A 7,297-nucleotide genomic window follows, 5' to 3' on the forward strand; every position below is an offset into this window, starting at 1 on the left:
CAAACTCTTTCATATCCCTACATGTATCAGTTCATCTTCATTCTTTCTTCCCCCTTCTAGTTTCACCGACAAAGAACACACCTTTTTCCCTTAAATTTCTTATATTTCAGTGATTAATTCATGTTCTTAAATAGTTATTTATCTTACATTCAAGAACAGCTTTCTGTGTGCTATTCAGTATACTACCTTATCAGCCATAATTACCTCTATATCACATGCAGAATACTTTGCTAATGTATGCATAACCTTAGTTTAAACAAATTTTGGGCAGTATATCATAAATGCAATCAAATCCCAGTTTTTCTCAACTCTGAAACCAATACACATTCTGTATTCTAGATATAAGCTGTTATTGACACTCAGTATACAATTTGCAAGTTGAAAAAATAGTTTTACAAGCCAGGGAGCCAGGAAACTCAAAATCTGTATCCACATATTTTTTCAGCAAAGCAATTAAAAATTAAAAAAAAAACATTCTCAAGATTGCTAATTAATTGCTTAGGCACATTTGTATCTCATAAAAAATCTTAGTAATGCAAACTTTTCATAGTTCTTGTTTTTTTATTATCTTACAGATGTAACAAAAACAAAATGTATTTTTCTAATCCCTATGTATATAATATGTAAATACTCAACCGACGAGAATAGTAGTTATTCATCAAGAAACTTCAAAAAAATAATTATATACCAATTTTATGATTTTAGGTTCTGTAGAACCAGAAGTATTGCTGTGGTATTTTTGCTGCAAAAATGTTACGTATAAATGTATGTATGAATATCTATGTCTCCATATATATGCATATAGGTGTTTGTAAAAATCCAGCGATCATCAATATTAAACTATAATGTGGAAGCTTGGTGGAAATGCATGCAGATTCTTGGTATCACTGAGTTCATTTTGAAGCCTCTGTCATATTGTTCAAAGAAACTGAATCATCAGAGCTGGCCTTTTCTGAAAGACAAACTAGGTGAAAGCCCTCTTCCTAGGCATATCTTGGTGCCACAAAAACTCTGGATTGCTTGCATTTCTGGGAACCTTAAAGTAAGAGTCTCAGGCTGGAACTTTTTCAATTGAATTGTCTTAAAGGCTTTTTTAATTAACTGCAAGTAATAGAATGCCTGTAAAAGTATTTCACTACTAACACTTTGGGATCTTGAACCTCAGGCATGTAGATTTTTAGGTGACAAGTGCTTTTAGCAACAAGTATTTTAACTTTGTGAATTGCATCAGTTATCATCTAGTACACAGTTAGTCAACAGTCATTTAAATTATGTATCAAAGAAGCAATATTCATCCTACACATTTTTTATATTGCTTTCCACGATACCAGTGTTCTGTATCTATCTGCTCATTCATACTTAGCTAATTTTTGCCTGCAGCTCTCTTGTTTCCAGCCCTTTATATCTTTATGCCTCCAAGAAAGAGATTTTTCTTTAAATTTCCACAACCTTCATAGTAATTGAATGTATTTACATCATTCGCTGAATGGAGAAGAGCTAAGTGATCTTACAGGAATTGTCAGGCCTCAGGTTTATAGAGCCCCTATTAAATAAAAATCCTGAGACCTAGGGTAGATTTTATGGGGAAATCAAGACGCTCAATAATTACTTTTTGATGCAGCTTCTATATATAAGTTGAAATCTACATCCTGGATTTTTATATTGAGATTCTAATAACTAAATCAGTTCTGGATTTAGGAAATAATACATTTTTTTCAGATGAGAAACACAAAGAGTGTGATAAACAACTGAAAATATATATATTTTTTAGCTATTTAAAGAACCACCTACATTTGCATTCTTACACAATTAATTCCATTTGACAGAACAATAAAGCTCAGAGATATAAAACTGGTCCATAATTTAGGCTAGGAAATGCAGTTAAGGCTTGGTATACAACTGAGCTTATATCTTTGCTGATATACTGCAGACCTCTCAATCTCCTTGCTATTCATATCAGATCTATTATCTCTCAATAAAATAAACAGTTGTATCTCCCTGCGTATTGTGAGTACCTTTTGCTGGCCTTTATATATTGCAGCAGTGCAATAAGAGATAAAATCACAGGACTGTAAAATGTATGGCCTTTGAACTGTGCACATGACTGAACATCCTTGCTGATGCTAGTCACTCAGTCCTCTGAGTAATTTTTCTCTGCAGTATGTGCATGTCAGAATCTTTGAGGGACTCATAAAGAAAATGGGCACATGCGCATGTATGAGCTCTGGGAGGCCTGGGAAAGGAAAGCACTGGTGAGTGTATGCAAGCAAGGGAAGGTACATGTGTGTACAGGTGAGCAAAGGAACGGGGGGGGGGACACAAGGGAACGATGTGTCTGTATGAGTAAGTGAAGGAAGCAAAGAAGGTGTGACAGTAGGGGGAGAGATACTTTCAAAGGACTTGTGGCAATCCCTGTTGGCTTCCCCATTAACTTTGTTTTTGTGAAGCAGACAAGGAAAGTCACAAATGGCAATTGTGACTGTGATACAGCTGGTTCATCACGACTTCAGATACAACCTGTATCGAAATTCAGATCAGTTCATTTTTAACATCTTACAAAAGAAAGGCATAAATTATACTAATATGTTACATATCCACACATATTAGTCAATTTATGATTTTTATATAATATACATAAAAAATCCTTATTTTCTTAAACTGATTTCAATATGTAGTTTAATGTAAGACCATATACCCTGCTTGACCACATCAATTTGTTTTTAGATGATCTTTCTAAATGTGTTGTGGCCCAGCCGGTGCCGGTGCCGCTGCCACCAGACTCCGACAGCGAGGTGTCCTCTGAGTCGGCTCAAGAGGAGGTGGGGGACCCTGGACAGGGTTCCGACGCTGAGCAGGGTGCAGAGAGGCTGGTTGGCCACCAGGGGGCGCCTGAGGCATGGAGCAGTGGTGAAAGCCAAAGGAAGGGGGCTCCTGATGTCATGCCTTGGAGCAGTGGGGAGGAGTCACAGGATAGTGAGTCAGACAGCAGTGAGCTATTAGATGCTCGTTACCGACGTGCTACCCGGCGTAAGGAGCAATTGAGCAATTACCGGAGGTAATGGCTCTCAGCTGCTGATCATTAGACTCCTCTCCAGACTATAAAGGGACTGCTTGTGGACACACCCTTTGCAGGAATCAACTGATCATTGGAGTTGGAGAAGCTCAGATCTGTGTCGTACTTTGGCAGGCTGGATTGCTGCTAAAGGTTTTACCTGGATTACTGTCAATCTGTTCCCTGGACCTTGGCTGCTAAGGTGATTATCTGGAGCTTGGTAGCTGGATTGCTGCCAAGGGGTGTCGCTGTAGCTGGATTGCTGCCCAGAGTGCTATCTTGACCTTGGCAGGCTGGATTGCTGCCAAGGTGGAACCTGTATGTCAATAAACATCTTTGAAGAGACTTTGTGTCGGAGTGTCTTGGTATACAAGAGGAGGGGGTCAGAACAAAATGTTTCCAATATTTTACTATTACAATAATAATAATGATGATGATGATGATGATGATGATGATGATACCTAGGATGCTGGCAGCAACCAGTATGTTGATACTGGTTGCTGCCAGCATTAGCACCAGTCAATGATATTTATGGTACTTTTTTGAATGTTCAGTGGACTGTGTTTCATGTTTAATGAATAAAGTATATAATAATGTAATAATGTAACAGTGATACCCATTGCTATTGGGGCACTTAGCACCAAGTCCATGAATTTTATAAGATACATCAACAAATTGCATCTTCCTGCAATAACACCAGCGGAACTGCAAAAAACTGCACTACTCAGAACATTGTATATTTTAAGAAGGTACTTGATTGATACCTAGGACGCTGGCAGCAACCCGTATCAATCATTAGCACCAGTCAATGATATTTGTGATGCATTTTTGAATGTTCAGTTGACTGAGCTTCATGTATAATGAATAAAGTATAATAATAATAATGATGATGATGAAATTGTGCCAGAAGTTTGGATTTTCGTACAGCAAAAACCACTGGGAACATCAGGTTGAGAAAGTTCTAGAGAATGAAAAAGTCAAGATCTTGTGGAATTTCAGAATTCAGACTGACAGACACTTGGCCTACAACACACCTGACATAACAATAGATGAAAAGAAAAAAAGTTTGGTTCATTGACATTGCAATACCTGATGATGTTCGAATTTAAGATAAGCAGCAAGAAAAAATCACAAAGTACAGGGACTTGCAAATTGAAGTTGAGAGACTGTGGAAAAATAAATCGAGTGTGTTCCTGGTTATAATTGGAGCCCTTGGTGCAATACCTAAAGGGCTATCTCGCTATTTGGAAATTCTAAATTTATCAGTCTTGAACAATCTGACTCTACAAAAAACCAGTCTACTTGGAACAGCTTATATCTTCCGATGTTACCTTAACAGTTCCTAGGTCCTTTGTTAGGACTCAAGCTGTTGAGCTACCAACCAGCCCCAAAGGCTGTATGAATCTCACCAAAGATGATGATGATGATAATAATAATAACTACTACTACTACTACTACTACTACTACTACTACTACTACTACATCCAGAAAAGTGAAGAACCAATGATTAAGGAAGTAAATAAAGGAGGCCTTTTGAAGACAACTAAGTCAAAGCTGAATACAAGAAAGAAATAATTGAGAAGTGAGCTGAAAATTGGAAAAGCAAAGCTATGCATGGCCAATACTTTAAAAGTATTGAATGAAAGCTGACAAAACGCTAACCGGGAACTGTTTAAGATCAGGAGTACTAAAAAAAGAAACAAAAGGCTTTATTTTGGCAGCTCAGGAACAAGCCTTAGCCACAAATTGCATGAAGGCAAAAATTCAGCATGTTACCACCAACAGCAAATGCCACTGGGGGGGGGGGCAGGGGGAGGCTGTTTTCACTTTCCCCAGGCTCCTATTAAGCCTCTGGAACCTGGGGAGGGCAAAAAAATGGCTTTAAAAAGGCTGAACTCAACTTGCCAGCGTGTGTATGCACACTGGCCAGCTGACAGGGCAATGCCTCATGTGCCCTGACAAATGGCTCCATAGGTTCGCCATCCTGGCTATAGGCCAATCACCTTGCCAACAACATACAAGCTCCTTACTGGCGTCATTGCAAATCAAATCTACGTATACTTGGAAAGAAATAACTTGCTTCCTGCAGAACAGAAATGATTCAAAAATTCAAGAGGAACAAAGGACCAATTGCTGATTGACAAGCTAATCCTAAAGAATTCAAAGAAAAGATGAACCAATCTGTTCATGGCTTGGATAGACTATAAGAAAGCTTTTGATTCAGTTCTCCACAGCTGGATCAAGCAATCCCTGAAAATCTTTGGTATCAGCAGCAACATACAAAAATTCATGGAAACTTCAATGAACCTCTGGAAAACGAAACTTATGGCTACTGGAGGAGAACTGGGTAAAGTTGAAATTAAATGAGGTATTTTCCAGAGTGATTCCCTTTCACCCCTACTTTTTATACTGTCAATGCTACCACTGACAACCATTTTGAAGAAAGTGAACTGTGGATACGAACTTGCAAAGAAAGGGCTGAAAATTTCGCACTTGGTATACATGGATGATTTGAAGTTGTTTGGTAAAACAAAAGCTGAACTGAATTTATTAATTGAAAGCACAAAAGAATTTAGTCAAGACATTGGCATGCAGTTTGGAATTGACAAATGTGCAACAATGGCAATCAAAGCAGGCAAGGTCATAGGAGATGATGGAATAGAACTTGAGAATGGAGAAATGATAAAGGCAGTAAAACTAGAAGAAAGTTACAAGTACTTGGGGATTTTAGAGGCCTCTGACTTAATGCATAATAAAGTCAAGGAATCAACTTCAGCCAAGTACATTCAACGAATTCACAAAATGTTTTTTTTTCCAAAAAGTTTTATTGTTTTTTAAAAAACATTTATAAGGAAAAGGGTAAGTGGAATGGTTACAAATTTTGGCAGTTGCAAGTGTGGCAGACGCCCCCTCCCTCCAAACTCATAGGATACATCTAAATATAAAACATTAATACATAATCATAAAAAATCAGCACATTAATTCTAGAAAAAATAGTTTTCAATCAGTTTATATAGTTATGATATATAATCTAGATATAATTTCATTATTACTTTCGGTCTGTTTATATGTGGTTTTCTTATTCATTTTTGTGATCTGAGCTTTCTTGGTGTTGCCCCTTCACCCCCCGCTGGCAGAGCTCCGGCCCCTCCCGTGTCCTGTGTGACCATTGTGGTGTCTTCTGTTTTTTCTAGGTTCGCTTTATTTTTTTCCATAAAGGCCTGTGCCTCTATGGGTGTGTTGATTCTGATTCTTGTCTCCTCCCAGAATATCAGCATACCTTCAGGCATCAACCATCTAAACCACACCCCCTTCTGGTATAGTTTATTCGCCAATTGCGAATAGTTTTTCCTTTTCTCCCTAATTTTTTGGGGGATCTGCTTCAGGATGGTTATCTCTCTGTCATGATATGTCAGTGTTTGCCCCCTTTGTACACCCAGAATTTCATCTCTTGTGCTTTTCCTAAGGAATTTAATATGAACCTCCCTGGGTACATTGTGTGTTCTGGCATATGCTGAATTCACTCTATAGACCAGATCTATCTCCCATTCCATCTGCTGTTTATCTTTGTGTATGTATTCAGCTAGAATATTAGTCATAATGTCCCTTATATTTTCCCCATCTGCTTCTATTACATTTTGAAATCTAAGATAAAAGGACATTCTCTCAAACTCTGTTTTCATTTGTTGGATATCAAGTTCTTTGTTTCCCTTCTGTAAAGCCTCTACCCCCCCTCTCGCCTCCGCCACCCCACCCTCCACAAGGTCCAGTCTCTGTGAGTTCTTATAAATTTGGGCTTGATTCTCTTTAATTTCTTCCTTCATTTCTTTTAATTGTTTCTTAATTTCTTCCTGGCCCTGTATGAGTTGCTGGAGCATTTGTTGCAAATCCATCTCTGTACTCTTAGGTTGCATCAGTTCTGTAATCTTTGACTGTGTGGCAGGACTGGATGTTGCAGATGTCAGTGCAGAAGTAGCAAAGCCAGGTTTTCCCGGGGGTGGTCTTTTTGGAGACATGGTTTATAAAACAAAGAGATCAGTCAGTGTAGAAACTGGGCAGCTGGAGAAGTAGAGCAGGCAGATGAGTCCAGAAGGCAGAGGATCCAAACAGGTGGGAGTTTCTTTAGTCACTCTAGCAATAGATGAAAGTTTTTTCTCCAAAGAGTTCAGGAAATAACAATCCACAAGAGATTCCTCTGGGTGACACGGAGACAAAGACCGGAAGCCTGAATTTTAAAGGTGGAGT

Source organism: Natrix helvetica, assembly GCF_964273705.1.
Source record: "Natrix helvetica genome assembly, chromosome: 1".
Taxonomy (NCBI): Eukaryota; Metazoa; Chordata; class Lepidosauria; order Squamata; family Natricidae; genus Natrix; species Natrix helvetica.